This window comes from Cinclus cinclus, chromosome 1 (genome assembly GCF_963662255.1).
Source record: "Cinclus cinclus chromosome 1, bCinCin1.1, whole genome shotgun sequence".
Taxonomy (NCBI): Eukaryota; Metazoa; Chordata; class Aves; order Passeriformes; family Cinclidae; genus Cinclus; species Cinclus cinclus.
Window position 1 is genome coordinate 144544583 of NC_085046.1, and position 23891 is coordinate 144568473.

Sequence of the window (23891 nt, forward strand, 5' to 3'; positions counted from 1 at the left end):
TTGACATTTCAGGCTCTATTACTAATTATTACAGTATCAGGGAACATTCTTGAACACTGGGACATATTTTTCTGTGTTCTTGAGTTGTCAGACTAACATCTGGCATGGTTTTGGCCAAGCAGCCTGGTGCTCTACTGTAAAACTTCCATGCAGTGCTTGGAAGCCAGCACTGGCTAAGACTATCCCCTGTAGGCAGTTCGGATGTGGTCCAAGGACAGGGCTCAGTGACATGGGCAGGGATTGTTCTGTGTCTGCTGATCTCCACTCCAGGAACTTTTTCCAGAGATATTACACCACCATAGATACAACTTTGGGACTCTCCAGGCACTCCAACAAAGACAGAATGCTACAGACAGTAAATTACTCCATAGCTCTCCTCCTCTCCAGAAACAAGGAGATTGTGCCACTGCCAAGGGAGTAGAGTTACTTCAGAGACAGCCTGAGGAGAGGATATCTCATCCTGAGGAGTTAAAACACTTCTCTGAGAAGCCAGAGACTTTTTATACGTGTGAGGCTCAGATTGAAGATGCTTTATAGAAAACAGATGTTTGAAAGCATCACGCTGAAGAGCTGAGAGGGTCTGAGTCCAGCAGCAAAGACCTCACAACCTGATGGGAAAGAAAACACAGCAGTTCATCCAGCTGAGTGTGTGAACTGTGGACTAAGGCAGTGGATGAAACAAAACTTAAGAAAAGTGGCAGCAAACAGAAAGAATGTTGTAAAATTCAGCGCAAAATGTGGATGCTACAAAGACCATGCATGAGCCTGACGCAGGGAGACTGGGGCAGGGGAAAATACAGATCTGGAAAGGAAACAGAGCCAAGAGATTTTCATGCAACAGAATGAAGATGGCAACCAGGTTATATCAAGTTCATAATCAAGATACTGAGAACAGGAAGTGGGGGAACAGGTTTGTAAACCAACTCACTTGAAAGTATATTACATTGGAACACTAAAATAGGATTGTGGTTGAAGCCACATCTGTAGGTTCAGGAATATACTACTACTTTCCTTAGTGGCAGTGGGTCCTATAAAGCATACTCAATCTAAAATTGTTCTAAATAGTGGTTTACTCATTCTTGTGTGACTTGCAAGGCACAGCATATCTTTCAAAGAAGGAATTCTTTGGAGGTTTACTGAGGGATCCCTGTATCTATGTGGCTACAGGCTGTTGCAGGTTTCTGTAGGTGTAAAAAGTCTCCATTTTGAATTGCAAACAGGACTGAATTTGAATTGCACAAGGAGTGAAAACATGAATGAGTCTTAGTTTTTGACTTGCTGATTGAATTTTGCTCTGTGCAGACCCACACCTCTGCAAGCAGTCTTGAACCAGGCAAATGAGGAAAAGCAACAACAGAAGCTTTGTAGGATTTATAAAGCAGTGATCATGCTGGTTCTCTTGCTTCAGATGACTTAATCCTTTTCTATCTATTTCAGAAAAAAACCCCAAGAGCTGTGAGAAAGGTAATGGAAAAGGAGGGAGAAAAAGTAAGGGAGATGGATCATCACAGAGCTCTCAAGTCTGCTTATGATAGAAGGATGAAGGAGATTTCATGGTGCAGAAGAAAGCTGTGAATTCTCTGATAAAATGTCTTACTAAAAATGAAATATTAATGTGGAAGGAATACAAATAGAACGGCAAACAAACATATTTCTATCTTGGGATAGTTGAATTGTGTCACGATTCAGCAAAGATCCTTGCATATACTTTGGAAGAGGGTGAACCCATGTCCCAATCTCTTGATCATGCAAGATGTGCATGTCAGGCCATACCCAAACTGTTTCCTGCTCTGTGGCACCATCTCCTGGCACGAGTGACAACACAGATCCAAAAAAAGATGGAACACAAACTTTTAATGTTTCCTTTGATCTAAGTTATTGCTAGAGCTGCTTGTATGAAGGAAGCAGAGGATGATCAGAATTTGATCAAAGGTCTAAATACATATGATTGGAAAAAATGCATTATTAGCATTTCAGAATTAAATCCTGAGTAAAAATAATGGTGTATTAACACAGTTTACACCATGCTGTATCAGTAATGAGGTGATCTTTGGCAGCATGTACATTCCATGCTCACCCACCCATTGTTTTCTGCATCTTCCAAACTAACTCTATGAACACAGAGAAAGCAAGAAATTGCTCAAAGGAAAATATACCCCAACGTTCTCTTTTGTGTCCAACCAGAAGTTTTGAAACAAGATCTCACCTGCAGACTGTCCTGCCACATGTGAAGCCAGCAGAAATGCTGTGACACTGCAGGAGAGATTCCAGTTTTAGAGTTCCTGTATCACCAGTGGCTGCTCCAGGTGGTCTGAACACATGGCTCTCTACAAGCCATTAGGCAGGGGAGGACTATTCAAAATGAAAACCTGGAGGCGTTTTTCAGACACAGTTCTCTGCCCATCATTTTCCCTTCTCCCCAGAGGAGAGCTCTGCCTTCCTTCCATGAATTGCTAAGGGGTGGTGTCTGAAATCATATTCGTGAAAGTGGGTACAAGGCTACAAGTGAAAAAGTTGTTGCTATTTTTGCCTGCTGGTGCTGTTTAATATGCCTTCACCTTTAGTCTGTAAATTGATGAAAAATCAGCATTTGTGCTTTCAGCAGGCTGCAGTGTCTATTTTCTAGGCATGGATTGATCAGCTCCAGTCTTGCCCTAATTTCTGTATTCAAAAACGTGTCACAGTAGACAAGCTAATGGATTCAGGTGGAAAAGCCACCTGAACGTACTGGGTAATATTTATTAAAGGCTTAGAAGCTAGTTGGAAAAATCTCTTCTCAGAAAAGCAAAGAAACTTAATTTAGTAATAACTGAGTTAGTAAACTCTGTAAATGGAGGGAATGCAGAATTATATTCTACTTAAATAAGATATTCTTGCATTTAGAGGATTAATCAAACTGGTAAATCCAAATAAAATTTTTAACTGTTCTTTCAAGATGGCATTTTTGAAAAAATTGCTTAAACGATAAAATGAAGAGGGGAAACAAGTTGCTGATCCTGTCACTTTCAAGCTACAGAGGTATGGATGTGGAACAACAAAAAAGAGATGTACAAAACTGTTACTTGCCCACTTTATTCCATGTACTCAAGAAAAGGAAGCATATTCACCAACACAGTGGAAGAGGCTATGCTGAGAAAACCTGAGAAGATTGTTTTCTTGTTACTGAGTTTACCTTGTGCTTACCACAGTAAAATTAGATTCAATATTTCATCTTGCTCATTCCATGACTGCTTTTTTGTAAAACATCAAAACCCTCTCTATCTGATTTTTAAGAGGAAATTAATGGTTCTTCCTACTGATGTGTCTGCAAATAACATTGGGAGTGGCTGTCAACACCTTCTGTACAAAACTGTCAGGGTCGTTTACTAGATCTGTATCTGAAGACCATGACTGAATGAACTTTGCTCAGTGCAGTTTCAGTGATACTGTATTCTAACAGCACTCTTTTATAGCAAAGTGTTGGTTTGGGGTTTTTTTGTTTGTTTTGTTTTGTTTTGTTTTTGTGGGTTTTTTTTGTTGTATTTTTTTTTTTACATTAGGGATAATGAAATTACACTTAAGAATATCACAAACACAGCACATGGAATACAACTCTTGTTGCAGTCATCAGAATCTAATTACCCCTGGGAGGGATTATGGAGTTGAATTTACCTGCTGATTTAAGAATATCTCAGAAATTTACTTTTCAAGATACTAAAGAGTTTGAAATCCAGCCTCTGACTTGCATCAATGCTTCTGTATTGCTAATAAGACCAGTTTTATGATGATGTACTTCTTGCAGGACCATTGCAGAGCAATGAACAAAGCAGAATTTGGAGCACAAAAATGTCAGGCAGCTTGTTCCAGAGGCATTTATATCTTCTGTTCTAGTAATGGGAAAGGTGACATCGTCTTTGAGAGGATAAAATTAGGTGTTAACTCCATACATTCACTGAAAAGTTCTGTACTAGTACATGCCAATACCCTTTGAAGTAGAGTAGCAACAGCAATACAGCAGACAAAGAGGATATGATTCAGATGTGGTTTTGACAAAAGTGTTTAATGAGACATACTGTCAATGCCATGTATGTGGAGGTCTGGGATTCTGAGACATTTTTTGTCAATGTTGGTAAAGAATGGAACCACTGTGGGTCTCAGGAAAATAAATTATATCAGGCAATACTTCTGGGTCTCAAAAGCGTTTAAGAAATCACTTCTCCTGTTCTCTTTCCCTTCTCTAGTAATTTTCCACCCTTTTTTTCTAACTTGACTTAGTGTTTAAGCCCACATCCTATCCTTTCAGGTAAAAGGAAAATTTCTAGTGCATTATTTAGCATTTCCTTCCCACTACCTACTTCTATGTACCTCCTTTACTTCCTTTATTCCCAATAAAGAAAGAATGTTATGCAGGTGTAAGAGGATTTCTAGACTTGATTCAAGCAGTGTTTTCACATCTCATTCACTGACTTAGTGCTTTCATGTTTAAGTACCTTGCTCAGGACATTTGCATAGATACTGAAAAAGCTTAATTCTCACTTTGGTTTAAAAACCAGGCCTCCAGTAATGTAAATAACAGACTGAAGGTAGATGCCATCCCAAATAAAAAGAGATTAAAGATTTTAAATGTTCTTTTAGTTCACTGAGAGAACATTAAAAATAATGACCTTTTTGAAACCGATTTTTTTTCTGAGACTGAATTTGAGTGAAACTCTGTACAATGTGGTCTAGTAGGAGGTGTCCTGGTCCATTGTGGGGGGTTGGAACTAGATGATCTTTGAGGTCTCTTCCAACCCAGGTTATTGTATGGTTTCATGATCCCATGATCTCAAGTAGATGGAAACTTCTACTCTACAGGCTTCTTTCTCTTATGAGCAGCAGCACTGAGAACGAAATCAAGTTGCAAGTTGGAAGTTTAGGCTTCTCTCCAGATTCCCAGCACACCCCAAGATTTCATTTTATTTTGTAAATAGTGCAAAATAGATTGAACCAAGAGACGTGATAAACCTCCTGTCAGATCAGCCAGAGACTCATTACTAAAAGGAGTGGCTTCATTCAACCTGCTTTTTGGGAACAGTCCCAGCACCTGCTGTCCCACAATCTGTGTCCAGGCCTTGTCTAGAAGAGAGATAGAATCTGTACCAAGGAGTAACCCAGCAATTACCCAGTACAAACCAGTTTAATTTAGTAATGTAAATATCACTGATGTATCCAGACATACCTCAACCACTCTGATGTGTTGCCTTCAAGCACACAAAAATTGGAATTGCATTGAGTGTTTTATAATTTCACCAACTGGAAAATAAGATATCTGTCCCACATAGCACTGGAGACACTTCCCCCCATCAGAAGCACCAGGACTCAAACAGGTCTTTGGATATTTCTTGTGTGAGAGCAAAGGAGACTGTAGTACATGGTGACTAGTTAGGTTTGTGACCTGGCACAGTAGCCCAGCTATGGGACCTCCCTAAGATACTGATTGCACACTGGAACCATTGAAAAGTTAAAGATCTTGTGAACTTAGTTCAATCTTTTCCTATGTTTCTCCCTTCTCAGGCACAGAATACATTTAGCAACAAAGACAGGCAGGAACACAGCCCACAGGTATTTCCAATCCCTGCCAGTATTTGACATTTGGACAAGAGGACTTGGATTTAGGCTCTACCTCCTTAAGTCCAGGGACAGGGACTCAGGCAGGTTCTAACACCAGAGGCCATTGCACAGAGGCCTGTTGGTTCTTGTGGAGGGTTTATCCCACTCGGTTACTTGAAGTGTGGATGGGCAGATTGACCAGGAGAAAAAGGAACAGATGTTTAGGTAGGGAGAAGAGATAAGAATCAATGCAGGACTGGTGAGGAACTCTCACACCAGAGATGGCCAGAAACACAAGTTCTTCCACTCAGCTTTAAAATAGGGTAAATATGCCTAGAATTTAACAAGCATTTTTAAGGCCCTTGAATGCCATCGTTTCAATCACTGCAGAGTGTCTATAAATCACTGCTGCTTGTTGTGGAAAGAATGGGGCAACAAAATGCCTCCTGGAACATAAAACCCTGAAAATGTAAATAGTTATATTGTCTGGCTGAGCAATATGGTCAGATCAAATGGCACCAACATGATCAAAATGTGACTCAGCTGTCAGGTCTCTGGACCACAAAAGTGTTTGGTTTCTTTAAAAAAAAAAAGGAAAGAAATAAACAGTCACACAAGAATCTCTTCAAGTCATGAAGACTGAAATAGGCAGCCCAGACACTTGAAACAATGATAACTTTGCTTTAGAGGTCAGAACAAAATAAGCTTGGAAAGACATGCACAAGAAATTCGTTCCAGGATGTCTTGGCCAGGGTCTGACCCCAGCCCTTTCCTCAAGTTGTCAATGACTCAGGAGGGAGCATATAGTTAAACAGAAGTGCAATATCTAAGTATATTTAAATAGGTGTTACTTTTTCCTTGTTATTATGCAATTCACATTTCTTTATCCAGGGTCATATGAGTTCAACTACAGCAGGAGTCTATCTGCCACCATAAAGTATGTGCTGTTCCTAGGATCTCCTGGACACCCTCTGACCAGCCCCAATGAATAGACACAGTTCTTATATTGGGTAGTAAGATGTTTTGCAGGAATTTTTCAAGAGAATTACTGCTTTCCTCCAGCTTAGTCTGTTTTAGCTGTTTCACCGATGCTTGACACCCCAAGCTTGCGTGTTCGCTTTCTCACTTATGCATGCCACTTGAAAACCATCTACATGTGTTTCAGTTTTGTTCTCCACTTCAAATCTGACTCCATTGCTTGATGTCTTAAAATGGTCTCCACACAACATTTCAGCTTTTCTTGTCACTTGGATGTCACCTTTGATCCCTCTTAGCTCTGTCACCTGCTTTTCCTTTCAAAGCTTCCTCTTTGTATTAGTGCTTGTAGGAGAACTTATGGTGCATAGGATATGAACAGAATCTCTGTAAAGGTGCACTGTCATGACAGCTTCTTTTGTTTCCTTTGTCATATGCACTTCCAGTTCTCTTACTGTTAGTGCTCCTGTTGCTGAGGTCAGGTTTACCTCTCCCTAAGTACTTCTCACATGGTCTCTCCATCCATTCAGTGTGCCATCAAAAGTTGACACATAATTGACATGAACATAATCTGGTTAATTAGTACTTGCTTTGATAGATACAGAGACAGTCCAGGAATATGCTGGGATTGTCCTTTGTCTTCATATGCATGAACCTCTTGTGATTTCCCTCAGAATTTACAAGATTAAAGTTGTTCTTAGAGTAGATGATTGAAGAAGATTAATGATTTTGAAATTTTTTATTTAACTTGGACATTATCCATCATAAGACTGTCCATAAGGAGTGTGGGGAGTGAGAAGTTTCACACCAGAAAGCAAGTGACAGTTATTAATTCTAAGTTGGATACATAACTTAAAGTGAGATCAAGCAACAGTAGTGCTACAGGACTAACAAGACAAACAAAAGCTCTAGCAAATAAATGGGTTAAGCTTAGGTTATACAACAGTAAACTCATTTCCCACTTGGGGAGTTTATATAGAAATCACAGAGGCAAGAAACATAAGATGTCATTTGTTTCATCTTCTGAAAGGTGAAGCTCCAATGGCACTGAAGAAGCATCCTTGGGGAGAGCAAGCTGCTGACAGTACAGAGCTCAACTGGAAGGCCTCAACCATCCCACCTGTTAAACTCATTATTGCAGTTCTTGTCCACAGGTAGAGCCTTAGAGAGGAGATTCATTGATTTATTGCTGTAAGACTGACAAGACTTGAAAAAATTGGCATCAGCAAAGCTGAACTCACTGGTGACTGACTAGTAATTTCAAAGGCTCTCCAAACAAACAAGTGCAAAAATCCCATCAGTACTACCCCCCCAAAATATATATGCTTATAACAAGGAGTCACTTTTTCCTCTCTACCTGGGGAGAAATTCCAGGAGACAAGGCTGAAGTCAAATATTTCCCTACACTTGGTGCATCAGTAGAGTTCTGTCAGGTTCCCCAGGAAAAACAGAGCATACATTTTTGAGAACACATGTAGGCTTTTTGGGAGACGCTGTGAGCTGGACTGTGCTATGCACTTAAGGTGCTTCACAGAGGCTTATAACATATTCTTGGCATCAAAACAGATGCTGAGATTTTTTGAATGAACCTTTTAGCTGTGTAAAAATAGTGGGCAATATTAGCAAAGACTCTGAGGAGATCAGGAAAACCCCAGATTCATGTACTGCAGATTCCACATGTCAAATGTGACTTACCAGGACATTAATTAGCACAGCAAGATTGCAGCAAAGGTGAAACCCTGGCTTACACACCTACCTCTCTGAAAAAGGGTTGGCTCAAAGTTTAGAAGGAAGTTTTAAAGAGCTAAAATTTCAGATAAGTTAGTACGTGAGCTACTAGGATGAAAATGTGACTCTGCAAAGACATCTGACAAACAGCGAGTGAAAATCCTGCTGAGACATGAGAGTGTGATAGATTTAATCAGAGGCTGTCATTTGGAGATCCCCTGACAGCAGGCACAAACCTAAACTCATCCAGGGACACCTCTCAGGAGGTACTGGCAGGGTGTCCTTACCTCAGTCATGCTCTGGGAGTGCCAATAGAAACAATGTCAATACAGCTGGAATGGAGGTTATAGAAACTTTCATTTATTTCTAAGATGGCAATGTTGGTTGCAACTAAACAATTTTTTTTTCCTTTGCCATTGACAAAAAAGGTGCTGGAAAATATTACCTTGCAGATATACACATATTTTCCCAATTACATTTTTTTTTCTTTTTCAAACTGAAAATCTTGGAGAGATTTGGATTAAAGACATTCTAATGCCAGAATCCTTAACCTTTCCATGGCAACTCATTCCAGGTGTGAGGTCTCGCCTTTATCTGTCTATTGCTTTCTAGCTTTTCCGTTGTTCATCAAACAGCAGATCACATGGCAATTTATGAGTTTTGTGGTGTTCCTCCTTAGTGGACTGCTGTAACTATAGGGTCAGATGTATTAGTTCACATTACCTAAATTGTCATCACTCTAGTCCAAATAAAGATCATCTCACGTAACAGTTTTTTCATGTCAGTGGTGGTAGGAGATGGGAAGTGCAGAGTAAAGAAAAAGAAGGCAAATATAGAGTTAATCTCCAGTATCCTAGTGACCTGCTGGGCAGAGACTTCTGAAGGTTTGTCCTTGTGTCTGATAACCTTTGCCTAATTTCCTTTTGAATCTAAGGTCACTTTCAGGATCCACAGTATACCCAGTTTATTCATGAACTTGAGCAGTCAGTAAGCTACTGGTTTTGAGTGAGTTTGGTACTTTCTTGTCCTATTACTGTTGAACGGTATTTTTTTTTCCCTTTTGTGGGTATAAAAATCTATTTGTCATGAGCAGTTAGCAGTGAGCAACTGAGTTATGTGTATCATGAGCAGGCTCCTGGGACCTTGTTGAACACTGAACATGACAAAAGGTACTCCTGGATAGGCAAATAAAAATAATATCACTGAAGCACTTGAAGCTGGGCCAGCCACTTGCAGTAACTATATTTCAAGTGTTAAGAGGAATAAATAAGAGTTAATTATATTCTGATGTATAATGTGTGCACCTTAAAACTATGAAGGAGGGAAGGGAAGGGAAGGGAAGGGAAGGGAAGGGAAGGGAAGGGAAGGGAAGGGAAGGGAAGGGAAGGGAAGGGAAGGGAAGGGAAGGGAAGGGAAGGGAAGGGAAGGGAAGGGAAGGGAAGGGAAGGGAAGGGAAGGGAAGGGAAGGGAAGGGAAGGGAAGGGAAGGGAAGGGAAGGGAAGGGAAGGGAAGGGAAGGGAAGGGAAGGGAAGGGAAGGGAAGGGAAGGGAAGGGAAGGGAAGGGAAGGGAAGGGAAGGGAAGGGAAGGGAAGGGAAGGACTATAGTACAGATTATGTGTAAACACTGCTCTTCTTTCAAGGATTTTAAGATTTCATAAGACCTCTTCACGGAGCTTTTAGCAACAATGACAGCAGTTTTATTTCAGGCAGAGAAATAAAGCATTGGCCCGAAAGCACTTGTAAACCATGCATGAATAATGAGAGCAAATTCTCTATTTTTCAGTAAGGACTTTGGGTCTCTGAGAAGCCAAAAGGTGATACAAGTGCAGAAAATCAGTCAGAAGGAAAGCATCAGATGTGAGAAAAGAACATGTGTGACTCAGAGACAGTTTGGGTAGGATGGGGAGGGGGCAGAGTGATGGGGAGAATTTGGCAAAAGAAATTGCTACAATCGCTACAATTGTGGCATGTTTCTGTAAATAAAAGAAGTTCTGTCTCTGTCAGCAGTTTTTCCTAACTTAAAAAATACAGAAGACCACATTGTTTTGGCTAACTGTGTCAAAAAGTGTGGCAGGAAATGTTCTGGCACTGCAGGATGACATTGCTGGACAGATTTGATCATAGAACATGGATTGGAAAGGAAAACAGAAACAAGTTAGGAGGAAATATCTACCTAGATAGAAATAGCTTCTCCATGTTTATTGCTCAGCAATTATACCCCCAACTGTTCATTTTTTCCCCAGTTTTCATTTTCCTTACTTCTTCAGAAATCACTGATCTGGCCCATCAGTCAATTATCTTCAGTGAAAATACTCCTCAGTACATCTATTCTAAGCTGCTCCTGCCACAGTTTCAGTCTGTTAGCAATCTGGTCATTTTATTCTCATTTCATATTTGTGTGCTGCCTGACACAAAGAAGAAAATAAAACTCTTGGAGAATGGTTTTCAATTCATACTGGCATCAATTGAATGTAACTCTCCTGGCATCAGTAGCATAATGTTGGCATTTTTTAAATGTGCGAGGCCCTCAGATGAAGGGCACCTTCTGTGGTGCTATCATCTCCCAAAGGCTTGAGAACAGCTTAGTTAAACCTACAAACTTCTGCTTAGCTAATCTTAGTGAGGGGCCAAACTCCCACTCACTGACTGACTGCCTCAAAAGGATAGGGGAGAAAATAAGATGAGGAACCTCATGGGTTAAGATAGAGACTGGCAGATCACTCACCAGTTACCATCACAGACAAATGCAGCCCATAAGGATTGTGCTCAGACCTTCTTATGGGTCTGGGCTGGATCTTCTCTGGCTTGACAGCATGAGGATATTTCTGGATGTAGAATCACAGAATTAAGCTGGAAGGGACCTTAAAGATTTTCCAGTCCCAACTCCCAGGCCACAGGCAGCACTCCTTCCCACAATAACTGCATGCCCACACCTTCGAGCTGCCATTTCTCCTGCAATAGCCAAGCTGTGATAGAAATTGCAGCCAGCTCCAGAGCTGGGAGTGACCAGGTGCTGTCACACAGCTTGGAGAGCTTCCCACCCTGTTCCACTTCCTTCAAGACATTGCTCTCTCAGAAGGTGTCAGTTTTGGATACCCCCTCTCCAGCCTGTCAAAGGTGCCCATGGGAGCTGACAAGTGCTAAATGCTGAGCTGTCTCTCTGTCTGTCTCCTCTGGCTGAAAGGTCACTCAGGAGGTGGGAAGCAGGCACAAAAGCCTCTCTCCTCTTCAGTTTGCACTCCCAGTGATCCTTTCAGAGCAGCAAAATGAGTTCCTTCGTGTCCCTTCAGAGTGGTTTTCTCATGCTCGAGCTGAGAAGTTTTGTCTAATAAAGGTTTTTAGTGGAATATCACAGTGGAAATGGCAAGGATGGATAAATTTTCTAAAAAACTGTGGCTAGAATGAAAACTAAAATGTGGTAAAGGAGAGATAATCACACATCTGGCTGGTAGTTTCCTCCTAGGAGTGTAAGATTCTCCATAGCTTTGTTAAGGATACACCCAGTTCAGTCCAGCTCCACAGCCCTGTGTTTGGCAGCACTATAACTGGTTCATTGAGATGCTACATTTTTAGGGAGAAGTTTTGCTTGCTTGCTTGCTTTTCTGCTTTTTAGTGTGTGGGAGGCAGTTTAACCACAACTCTGACTACTTGGGAGTCACTTTTCACAGTAAGAAACTGTCTCTTTCAGAATTCTCCTACTGACTCAAGTAGGCTGATCGTAAACAGAACAGTAAAAAAGAGGGGGAGATAAATTCTCCCTGTCCTCCACACACATTGCTGAGTGAAGCACATGATCTCAGTCACAGGAGGACACAGTTCCCCTCCTTCCTTCCCTGCTCCACAGCAGGATGTGAAAAAGCAGCACGGTGGAGAAAACAGCTCAGAATGTATGCTGAGACATCAGGACACAGTTACATTATGGCACTATTAAATAGTTTCTGCTTCTGAAGGCAACTGGAAATCTGATGAAAATGCCTCTAGTTGATGAGGCAAGTTTGATTAGGTTTCCATTTGAAGAATTAAGGGTCACTAAATGACATTAGGAGCTGTTCTAAACAGGTAGGTTTTGTTAACAATGGGTGGTAGATTCATGCAAGAAATAGCTAAAGGGTTATGCAGATGCAAAGAGCTTAGATGGGTTTAAGGGGAGACAGGACAAGGACAAGGAAAATATCCTTTAGAGATTTATGAATACACAAAGCACATTAGGCTTAAACTCTCAGAAATAGGCAGTGACTGGGAAAGCGTTTGCTGGGACTTATACATGCTTGCCCTGTTTTGTTTTTTTTTTCTTTTTCCCCTGTTTCCCCAGGCTTTTTTCTCTTTTTCTTTTTCTTTTTCTTTTTCTTTTTCTTTTTCTTTTTCTTTTTCTTTTTCTTTTTCTTTTTCTCTTTCTCTTTCTTTTTCTTTTTCTTTTTCTTTTTTCTGCATTGTTTCGAAGAGATATTGGTAGGTACAGGATTAGGTTGAACCTTAAGAGGAATGTCCATTCTCTAATGAAATTACTCATGGTGCTTTGTGGCTGCAAGTTAAATTCACTGGAAATATTCAGATAATACCATCTTTCAACAAACTCTAGTTTAGCAGACAAAATTAAGGTCCCCCAGTCAGTCTGTCTAGAACTTCATGCAGAAATTCCTGCTGGAATAGGAAGGAGGACTCAATGACACAAGCATTTTCTTGCTTTGAGGTCATTCTAATCCATTACCATAGCTATTTTGTGGTTTTCTTGGAAGCTGTAACTTCCATTAGTTAAAAAATTTGTTTAGCTTTCCTTGAGTGAATTCATTCCCTGCAACCTTTCAAGCATCCTTCCAGCTCACAATTCACCAATGCAAAACGTTCTGAATGAGCTCTGGATCCTTTGGTCATCCCACATCTATGCTGGCTAAGGTTTCATCTCCAAATTCCTCATTCCACAAAGATAAGAATGTGAGAGCCAAAAGAAAGATAATCATCAGTCACAGGTCTCTGTCATAGCCTTCAACAGAAGGTTCCTTTATATCTTCTCAAATCTCATACTGAAATTCCATTTAAAAACCTAGTGCAAGAAGGAAACTTAAAATAATTTCTTCCACTAGCACTTTGGGCTATGTCAGAAGGCTCAGGCAGGGCACATGGGGATGTTTGTGTTTCACTCTTCTCCACAAGTTAATGTTCATGAGTACAAGGGCTTGAGGAGGGGGTGGGAGATGGAAAGGTGATATTCCCAAGGAGCCAATGTTTTGTGCTTTTCCTGCAGCAGCATGGCAAGTTACACTCTAATAACTGCTCCTGGTCAGCTCCTTGTCTGCTATCATCTTCGTGCCTGTATTCCTGTGGTTTTACTTGAAAGGAATACGTGACATAAATCTATGCAAGTGCCAAACATGCTCCCAACTGCTGAGCTGAGTATTTCTGATTCAAAATAGCACAGAATAACTACACAGAACAAGTTTGGAATAACCCCAGAAGAGATGGGGGAAAAAAAGTCAAAAAACCTAAACTTTACCGCATTCCAAGCGAAAAGCCTGTAGATGGAAAGGTGACAGTGACAAGAGCGGACATGTCTTTTACACTGTCATTAAATTATATTTTCTAGATGGCAAAGAGTGACTCAATTTTCCTCAAGGTAGCTGCCAACCCAGGACTGATTCTGGGAGAGTCTAAGCACCTTCAACAATGGATCGTGACGTTTATGAGCATTTTATAGGAACATGTCTGCTGCCCCACCTTTTCTTGGAATGTGAGTGCATTTGAAAATCTCTCATGCTGGAAACAAACTATTTTTCCATTTTATTATGATTGCAAGACTGAGGCTGCATTGTACATGCTACCATAAAAATAGTACTTTGTTGCTTATTATAACAGCATTTGAGATTCTGCTCTGTTCTTTCACTGTCCAAAAAGTCTTAATTCATTTTGTAACAGCTTTTGTCTTCAGGAGATCTCCTGAGCAGTCTCAGCACATTGTTCATGACACATTCACACAGTTCAATACAGGTCAACACTGAGATACAGATCTAAGTGACTTGCTAGCTTTTGAGAAAGTGAAATATTTTATTAGTAGTAAATTTTCTATATGGCCCTTCTTATGTAATTTCCTGTGACTCACATTTTCTTCTAAGTCATTGGTTTAATACTCAAGAATTTTTACATGCAAAATTGCATTCTAAATGAACATTATGACTGCAAATTCAAGAGCTTAGGATTTAGGGATGTTAATTTTCTTGTTTTATCTTCATTTGTTCTCCTCATTTCTAAACATGTGAACTCAGTCCTCAATGATAAATTAACACAGTATTTTCAATTTGGAACAAATCCCTTCAGTGACTTTATAAAGCATTTAACAAGTTGACAAAAAGTTATTTCCCTGACGTTCTTTTTAGTGACAATCTTTTTGCTCTTCTATGGCATTTGTCACTACATTTGTGCACACGCGCACACACAGACCAGGAAATAAATCAGTAATCCATGTTCTCAATATCTTTATTCCTCTGTAGAAGACTGATAATAAAATTTGGCATCTACATTCACTCTGGACATCCCTTATGAAGTACAACCTCCCTGTTTTTCTGAACATACCAGTCAAACATGTCCTGTGCCTGGAGCACAGCTTACCACTGATACAACTGGTCATGCTGTGTATTTCTTCCAAGTAGATCCTCAGTGCCTGAGTTAGGTATGCAGAGGATGGTGAAAACACCATTAAGAGGATTGAACTGAAGTTCAATTTTGAAACCTAATATTTTCAGCAAGCTGGAGACCTTATGTTTTGTCAGAAAAAAAAAGAAGTATTTTACTGAAACTGTTTCCTCTGCATTAATGAGACATACAGGTAATGAAAAGACTGATGAAAAGAAAAGCATATGAATTAAACCAAATGTGAAAAAATTATGGGTCTTCAGGTTCCCTCAGCGATTAGATGAAAATATTTCTCTTTTTTGATTAATGGAAGTTCTTTCATTGACAGTAATGACAGGTAGATGAAATCTCATGGGACATAATGCCTCATTTCTTTGCAAAGTTCATGCTCATTTACTTTAATAGTGACTTATATTAGAAAGCAAAATCTCTTACAAAGTTTTCTTAGAAACCTCCTCAGAGCCGATCCCTGTCATTTCTTTAATGAAGTTTTTCAAACCTCCCTTTTCAGAAATTCTTGGACTGAACTGTCACTCTTGCAGTAATAAATCACATTTTGCTGCAATGATTTAAGAGAAAAGAATCCAAACTGGAAGGGGTATAAATTCATGGATATAATCAGCCACCCATGATGATGCTGCTTTACTCTCCCACTTCCTTCAGATCTGTAACTTCTTAGATGTCTTGGCCAAAAGCTAAGTTTGTCCCTAATGCATGGATAATTAGGTTTTCAAACCACATCTTTTAAGTGAACCACTTGCTTTTTAGAATGTTTCAAGTGTCCTTTTGAAGCCAGGAGATGCTCATTGCTTAAAGCCTTGGGGCACTGTAACTTCTTCCCTATTCACTTGAGGAGAACCTTGAAGTGGGCTTCAAGGGTATCCTCAGCCTTTGCTGAGGTTTTCCTTTACCCAATGTGTCCTTTATTTCTGTATTATTAGTGTTAGCACCAAATGTATTTCTGAAAGGTCAGCTCATTTCTTATATCATATTTGGGCAAATATAAAACATGTAGCACTAAAATTGAAAATAGTTTAAAAGAATCAGAATTTTGGAAAGGAGCCCTGAAGGAAACAGGAGAGGGATCGGCTGGCCTGGCCTTAGTTCTTGGTTCATTATCTTGCATTACAGGAGGAAAGAGGTACTGTTGAAATGGCATTCAACAACTTTACCAGCCTTAACTTGCCCCCAGCCTTTGTGACTGCACATGAGCTCAGCTCATTTCACAGAACCACAAAATGGGTAAGGCTGGAAGGAGCCACAGTTGGGTCATCTGGTTTGACCTCCCTGCTCAAGCAGGATCACCCTGAAGCACATGGCACAGGATTGTGTCCAGATGGTTCTGGAGTATCTCCAGTGAGGGAGACTCCACAACTGCTCTGGGCAATCTGTTCCAGTGTTGTAAACACTAAAATTGTTATTCTGTGGGCATTTACCAGGATTTACACAATAGAAAAATGTTCTTCTTCTCCAGCCTGCACTTTTTGATTTTACAACATTAGTCTGAAGAAAGCAGCAGTGTGCCAGCAAGCAGGGTAATAATTATGTACCTCTATGTGAGCACACAGGTACATGTGGGATTTTGGAGACATGCATGTGAGAATGCACTGAACCAAAGCTTGCCACTAAACTTGGCCACAGGGCAAGCAGGAGGACCTCAGTCATCTGACTGGGACAGAGACATGGATCAGTGTCCTTCTCTTTGGTTTTTTCATAAAGAGCTTATTAATTTTGTGGCCTTGGATGAATCATTGAGGTCAGATTTTACGCCAATGATTTTCCAGCTTGGAAAAAAAAAAAAGGCAATAAAAGGAGACACTTAAGGAAGGTCAAAGCAAGCAGGGAGTGACTTGAGAGAAAGACCAGTGCCCCTTTGCAAGGGAGCAAATACTTATGGCATCATTTGTTTTGCACCTGGGAAAATAGCCAGCACCTTCTCAAGACAACCTTTATCTAGGATGTATTTAGGCCAAGGTTAAGTTCTAATAAAAATAATTTTATATATGTGACTGTGACACACAGGATATGCACAAAGTCATTCCCTCTCCAAAGTTTTAATAATTTTAAAACATCAATATATCAAAAATACAGCTGAGTATAAAATATATCACAAATACCAAAAGTCTAAATTCTGAAAGAATAAAATATAAGTATTATTTATCTTGCAGTTGCAGCAAGAAACATGATTGGGTTCAAGGCATCACTGTATGAGGTGGCATGTAACAAAAGAATGATCCCCAAGCAGGGAGGATGCAACCTGAATTTCAGAGATGAAGAAAGAAGACATCTAGGAATAAGATAGCTGAAGTATTCATGAAGTTTTGGAGCTCAATAATAAGAAACAATCACAAATTTCCACATATAGATCTTCTGGGGAAGATGGTCTCTGATCTGTCAGCACTGGCCACTGAATGCAGGCAGATTCTGGATCTGAAACAGAAATCTACCATAGCGAAAACCAAACATATGAAACTAAGTTATAGGGAGCTGGAGATGACCAGTTGCTCTGGGTTTAATAGGCACATGTGTGCAAGCCTCTGATTCAGCTGGCAGCCAGGCAGGTGAGCCAGGAGCTTGGGAATGAGATGAATGATGTTGTGCTGAGAGATGGGCTCTGCAGATGGGGCTATCCCAGCCCTTCTGCTCTGTGGGCTGGCACAGATGAGGAGGTGTGCAGCTCACCAGTGAATTAAACATCCTGTAAATGAGCTGTGGAAAATCCCCCATTCCAGACAAATTTGTCTGGAAGGGCACTGAAATTAACAGGAAAAATGCACCAAAAATCCCTGATAAGGATACTGGCTTGAAGCATTTTAATCTGAAAAACAGTGGTCTCATAACCTTTCCTCATGGTTACCTGACTCTCTTTAACCCTAACAGCAGCCAGAACCGTGATTCCTGTGAGATAATACAAACTGCACTGAAAGAAGCAGCAGTGGGAAGGAAAGAAAAAGTTTCCAGGGGTCTGCCCCAGTTGGCACAATAAGTCTGTGCCACACACACACATCAACAAGAACTCTGTCCTCAGCTCCTTTCCCTGACACAGGTGTGCAGTCTATCATAAGCAGATACAGAGACACAAATGACACCAGACCAGGAACACTCTCAGATGCTGCATTTTGGCATTTCTTCTCAGGAGCCCAGGATGGTCCCTGGGGTGGTTTTGTCCCACAGTTAAGTGCTACTGGCTCAAATCCCAGTGCAGGTGGGTGGTTAGTGGGGCTGGAAACTGGTTCCAGCAATCATTGTTGGTGCAGACACCTTGCTCTGAAGGGAAAGAAATTCAGCTGAATTTGGGGTCAGTCCATGCTAGCTCACCTTGGTACCAGAAACAGCCCCTGGAAATACTCTATTTACTAATATAGATGTGACTTAGCACTACTACTCTGAATTCAATTTATTCTGTCATTGTGATTCTAGGGCCAGCCTGAACATATAATCAGAGACACAAACACATTATCATAGAAAGAAATGTTTTAACTACAGATGGATAATATCCTCATACCTATCCAATCCTCCTTTGAGTCAAGATTCACACGTTGAATGTAAGCCTGCCTTTGTATTTGCCTCCTTGGGTCCATATTAGCCCTTGCTCTGTTATGCTTCTACAGAGGAAAAATGTAACAAAAAATGTCCTAAGAATGGAGCTGAACAAAAGGTCCCTTGTTTCTGTAGGTATGGATTAGTCTTTGCAGAAAGCAGAGAGATGAAAGCCGTTGCAGCGTTAAGAGGATTTTTTGGGTAATACTTTATAGATGCTTGTACGTGTGCCTTGTGAATTGGAATTTAGTGCTAAGAATAAGAAGCTTCAAAAACTGAATTCTTTCATTTATCCATAGATATTCTATTGAATAGGTTTCCCATACGGCTTCATCAGTGTTTCAGTCCTGAAGGGGGTTAAAAGTCCATCCACACTTTTCATTCTTTTTTTTAAAAAGAAATAGATAAAACGCTTTGCACATCTTTGTTTCCAAAGGATGTTTGCAGAACATTTTTTCCTCTCTCAAAATATGTATTTGGTTCATGAAAAGATGTTTTCAGAAAATGAAACCAGTGCTAAATCAAGATATACAGTGAAAGATGGTTGTAGATTAAAAAAAAAAAAAAGAAAACTAATTTTTTAAAAAATACTTAGTAACCACAAGGAGAGGTTAATGTTTACCAGTGGGCTCCCAGATGGACAAGTTGTGGTGTTGCACAGCTTATTTGCGATTTGGTCTCAGTACTGAGCCTCTCTTCCTATTCTACAATGTCTTGACGATCTCTGATCCTTGTTTGGTATTCTCTTCAGCTTTTAAGAGAGGCTGAAGTCCCCAATATCTTTCTTGAAGGGGCCTGTAACTCCCAAGTTCTGACCTCAGCATCACATCCTAACATGTTCTTTTAGGATAGAAAATCATCGGTACTGTTTGTGAGACAAGCCTGAAATGTGGTTTTGTGACACACCTTTTCTAAGGGCTCAGAAAGGACCCAGGCTGGGCGTTGTAGTCTAAGATTTAAGAAACTAAAGAAGTTCATAGCAAGCAGAGTAGTGTTCAAACCCAGTAGTGTTCAAACCCAAACTAACAAACCTTGCAAATACATCCTCAGACAGAGGGACTCTGGCTACACTCTCTTGTTTTATCCCCAAGCCATTTTTTGCAAAGCCTTCCTATTACATGTGAGGTTCCACCCTTAATCCTGCTCTTTCGTCATCTGCCCAGGTCCTCTGGGACCTGACAGGAATTCTGTGTGAGCCCTGCTGTGGAGGGAAAAGGGAGCTCCCCCCATGATGGGGCACGCTGAGGCATGAGCTGTCCCCCAGCCAGAGCTGCTCTGTGCCACCGAGCATGGGGGGCTCCAGGGTGTCCCAGAGAGCAGAGGGCAGAGCTGCACACACCCAGGCTGATGCACCCTCAGTGCCCCACTGATACCAGATTAAAGATATTCCTTGCTTACCAGGGAGTGATTGAAGTTCTTGCATGGGAAGCCTGGGTTAATGGAAGCCCCATAAATACTCTAACTAGATCATTTGCTCGTTAAGTCTCACAATGTAATTGACTTAGCCCTGAGAAGCAAAGAGAAGCTACTACAGCACAGAAAATGTCAGCTCCATCAACTCAGATGGATAATAGCCCTTCCTTTTATTCAGCTGGCAGCGACTTGTCTGAACAAAAATGCTGGGATCCGATTCTGCAGAAAGGAAACATATATAAGGTTGTCTGCAGCAGGTGAGGTAGTTACATAAGAAAAGTCTTCACAAAGAGATTCCTCAGAGACACAAGGACCCTGACAGGCCTTTCTTATCTGCCCTTTTCAGGATACACAGATAAGTTCTGATCATGATAAAGTGATGCTTTAAAACACTTTTGCCCCTTCCTAGATTCCTTCTGCCACCCACACTCAGCAGTGCACGCACTTTGTCTTCAGTAATGGAAAACTATATTCCTCTAGTTGCTTTTGGAAACATTTCAAGAGGGTGAAAAGACATACTTATAATTTTATTTTTTGCAATTTGGGACCCTGATGTAAACTAGGCTAACTTGCAAATCTCTAGCTGTTTTGATTTATGTGGAAAATCTTCCAGCTTACTGCACCATGGATCATAATAACACATGACTTTGATAGCTGCATTCAGACAGCAGGTGACTTCAACAGCACAGGAAGGATGTGGTGTATTTGAACAGCGATGAATAATAATTTAGTCATCATAGTGTCTGGAAACTCAGCTCTGCTCCTTCTTATAAACCATACTCGTCTTAGATGTAAGATCATCAAAATTATTAAATTAGCTCAAGCCTTACTGCCCTGTGATCATGCACCAGTTGAAATTAGATGAATTATCTTCCCTTGGTTTCAAATGGTTATTTCTCAAAATGAGTATGCAGGAACTATTAGTATATTCTGAACCAAAAGATGTGGTTCTGCAAAAGTTTATTTGAAGGGACAATTCCAGGTCAATTCCTTAAGAATTCACGTGAATTAAAAACACAATCCTATCATAACATCACAGTTTAAAGTTTTCTATTAAAATCTTCTCTTTTTAAAATGGATTTAAAAAATAACATCTTTCATAATGATTTCAGCCAAAAAAGGAAAGCTTTTACACTAGAAGAAAGTTTCCATTGTCCCTGGGAGCAAGGAAGGAGGAGAGGATATAAACTCACCAGTCCAGCAATTTGGTTACATTTTATCTTGGTTTGGCAAAGAAAAGAAAAATGCTTTGTTACTCTCCCTCAGTTAACAAATGTGTTTCTATTCATAGCACAGTGCAAGACTTCTTGAAATCTGTTCAAGTACCATCAAAACTGGTTTTTGGTTGTTTCTTCTGCACATAATATTGCAGAAGAGAAAAATTACAGCATTTTCTGTGTATGAGAAGTAACAGAATCCTTTTCAGCAGGAAAAGCAGGAGGAACTCTCTTTTGAATAGACCCTTCATTCCCTTCCAGTAGTTCATTCATTTCTCTTATCTTTGTAATTTTATACTGCCAGTCCTTATAATCTTTCAGCTTGCAAGAATAAAGGAAAGAACATCAATTTTTTTGATAAGCTTTTAAAATTGTGTTAGCTTCTTCCTGTAACTCTTGAGTTAGTCTTCTTTCCTTCATGCAAGTTTTAATTTGCAGTTTCTGATATGCCATGTTTATATTCATACAGACCTGAACATTCCATCTGTAACTAGAAATTTGAATAAACTGTACAGAATTTTCAAGTTAATCTAAGTTTGTTCCTGAAGTTATAATTCAATTAGTTATTAATTCAGCAAGGTGCTTAAGCACCTTTTAATTCCTTTGAAGTCAATTAGACTATTCCCAAACTTAGACCTATGCCTGCATTTAAAAGGTCCTCATTGAACACAGTGTTATTGATTTGATTTTAAAAGTTAGGATCACAAATTAAATGTAAGAAATTTTTACCAGGGCTCACAAAGATCAAAACAATGATTAAATCATTGTATGAGTTGAGGTAAACAGTAGAAAATAGACACAGCTTAAATAAAAAGGTGTCTGTATGCAAAATTTTTCAATGCCATTGCTGATTATTTTCTGTGAACCAGAGGCTGCACTACAAAATCTTTGCAAGTTTGACAGAATCCTTCTAGAAAATAAAACTGTAGTCCAGGCACTCTGAAACATGGAGATGAACAAACCCATATTGCTCTGAATGTCATAAAAGTTAGGGTGCAGCAGCTGTTGTAACTATTGACTTTGGAGCTTTCTTGCAGAAGGAAAAGGCTCACACAGAGAAAAAATGAATCTAAAATTAATCAATCTATGACCAAAATAAAAAAGTATCCAAGGGCCAGTGGGCTTAATGGGGGAAGACAGGGATAAGAGTGGGAAAGGGTAAAGATATAAAGGAATAAGGAAGACTTTCCTATTGATACAAAAAGTTCTGAGTAGACCCCCTTGCTAAACTGATACCCAATATTGATTGGCAGTTTATGCCTAAATGTTAAACATCATTAGTTCAAGTTAAACAATTTAATGATGGATTCAGATAGACTTCATTACACCACAAGAGTAACTCTCTTACAGGCCTCTCTTTTAAATCTAAAGCGCTTAAGAATCTAGGGGAGCCACATCCATAATCTATTTGCTTGCATATCTGCTTGCAGGCACACAGACCAAAAGGGTATCTGCAAGGTATCTGGGAAAAATTCCCTTTAAATTCAGTGAAGTTCCCACTCTGGATGATTTTGAAACTTCTAAATGGGCAGAGGGTTGAGCCCAGAGGAGTGGGGATCAGCCCAGGGTCTGTTGATGTTTGCCAGTCCTCTAAGCACAGCAAACTTTAGTGCTTGCTGTCTCTGAGAGGCTCCACTCAGAGGGATCTGCCAGTCACTGCTCAATGCAGTCACTGCTCACTGCAGCCCCTGAGAACTCAAAGGGTCTCACTTTGGACTGCTGTTTATGGGGTTGCAAGGCAGTTGGTTTTAGTCACAGTAATTTTCCATCTGGCTGCAATTTGCCTTGCTAACTTTCTTTGAAGGTTCAATAACAAAAATATTATTGCATTTGTGTTGTTATTCAGGCAAGAAAAATAATTTTCCAAGGCTGTTCATTAAAAGACTGGAGCTCGTTAGACAGCACTAGCTCCTGGGAGCAGTGTTTCTGATAAGCTCAGGAGGAGCTCAGCCCAGGTGCAGTTCATCAAGGCTGAGGCTTAAAAAGCATTTCTTAGGTCATGGAGCAGCCTAGGGGAATGCACCAGCACAAGAAGTCATACATGGAACTGGGAATAGGATAAAGAAAAATGCAAATGCAATACAAAATTGCACACATTGTAGCTGGAAGTCATTGATGTGAGTTATCAATGTAAACTCTCTACTGGATTATGCACAAACAAGACTCTTTCTGAGATTTACTAGAAAAAAACCTGTGGCCAGGTCAGATCCCTGGCCCTCTCAGAGTTATTCACATAGTTAACCATAGCACAGGGGAACTCTGGGGCAACTTCTCCTAGGGTGCTCTGAGTGTCTGGGAGGACATTGCATCCTTCTCTGTGCAGATCTAGCCTGTTTTCCAGTTCTGACCAAAGTCCCTGGCCATTAGCCAAGCAGAAATGTTAACTAGCAAGAGTAAAATCCACACATCCATAATCATAGCCACATGTGCTAATTATAGCATGTGAATTTTTAATCTAACAGTTTGTTAGATTGACTCACAGGTGTTGGTGTCTCATGGCTTGCTGGTTTCTGGGACTACCAAGAGGTACAGGTTTGAAACAAGTGCTGATAAATCTCATACAGCTGGTGGTATGAAAGCTTAGACACACCATCAATGTGCACTCACAGAAAGTTCTTTGATGGAAACAACAAAAACAAGTGGCATGAGGTCAGTGGCAGGAAAGAAGGGGTTCCCCCAGAATGCTGGCAGATGTGAGGCAGATGACCAGCAGAGGCTTTTGAAGGAGAATCATGTGTGAAACCGAAGCAGTGAACTTTCTGCAGCTGAAAAAATGATCCTGGAAGAGGATAGGCATCCTGCAAAGACAGAAATGCAGGCAGATGT